A 1,348-nucleotide genomic window follows, 5' to 3' on the forward strand; every position below is an offset into this window, starting at 1 on the left:
ACCCTTCTAGTACTCCTTAGCTAGGAGAATTCTTGATTCTCCTAGGGGAGATTGGAATCCAGGGGGATTCGGAATCCTCCTAGGGGACATTGGAATTCCAATCTCCCCTAGGGGAGACTGGAAATACAGAAGAACCTAGGAGGATTCTGAGTCCCCCTAGGGGAGATTGGAATTCTAATCTCCCCTAGGGGAAATTGGAATTCTTCTGTATTTCCAGTCTCCCCTAGGGGCATTCCAGATTCCCTAGGGGACATTGAAATTCTTCTGTCATTCTACTGCAATTCCAATCTCCCCTAGGAGAATCAAGAATTCTCCTAGCTAAGGAGAGATTGGAATTCTACCAGAACTATACTCAAGGATGTTACACTACCGGTATTGTCACTTTTACAATTATACTGAAGGATACCAAACTTGTGTCACTTCTACAACGTTAACTACACTTAAGTCTGACTAGTGAAATGTACTGATCTGAATAGGTGTGAAACTGTAACATCTTGAAACTGTGATTGATATTTTTGGCATTTTGGCACTTTGATCACTTTACAGTTGTTATTGTTCTTCCAAAGTTGCGAAATGATTCTATGTCAATGTTAACTACACTGAAATGTACTCAATAGCTGTTAATTTTGCCAAATTTTGAACTGCAGGCTTTGATTGGAATATGACCTCTAAAGTATGGAGTCACTAACTTATAATGGCATATGCAAATGTGCTAATTTACATATTGGTGACATTTCCATACCGTTATATAATTATGAGTTAGTGACTCAAATGATTCAGTCTACTTTCCAAAACAATTTCATCCATTCTGATTATTGGTAACATCAAAGATTGTCCTGGTAGAATTCTGGATTCTCCTCTATTACTAAATGTTTGAAAATATGATGTTTAATGAGCTATAGTATAGAATATAGTATAGGATAAGGTGCTATTGTACACTATAGAGAAGTATTCTTAACCTTAGATTGTCAGCAAAAATGATAAGTGTTAGATATGAAGCATAAGATATGATGATTTATTCTTAGAAATAATTATAAATCCTTTGTTGCATTGTTTGAAACTTTGAATCCATGGTAGATTCAAAGATTATCCTGGTAGAATTCCAATCTCTCCTAGGAGAGATTGGAATCCCAGTAGAACTCCAGAAGGATTCTAATCTCCCCTAGGGGAGATTGGAATTCCAATCTCCCCTAGGAGGATTCCAGATTCTCCTAGGGGAGATTGGAATTCTGATCTCTCCTAGGGGAGATTGGAATTCCAATCTCCCCTAGGAGGATTCCGAATCCTCCTGGATTCCAATCGTGCCTGTGACGTATATATATAGATATATATAGATATAGATATCGTG

General features: G+C 37.6%; 1 protein-coding gene across 1 annotated transcript in view; it reads right to left on the minus strand.

Annotated features, from left to right (window-relative positions):
- LOC118415883 (mitochondrial tRNA-specific 2-thiouridylase 1-like) overlaps positions 1–1,348 on the minus strand; it is an 11,033-nt gene that overhangs the window by 8,273 nt on the left and 1,412 nt on the right. The window lies entirely within an intron of this gene.

Source organism: Branchiostoma floridae, chromosome 5 (genome assembly GCF_000003815.2).
Source record: "Branchiostoma floridae strain S238N-H82 chromosome 5, Bfl_VNyyK, whole genome shotgun sequence".
NCBI classification, from domain to species: Eukaryota; Metazoa; Chordata; class Leptocardii; order Amphioxiformes; family Branchiostomatidae; genus Branchiostoma; species Branchiostoma floridae.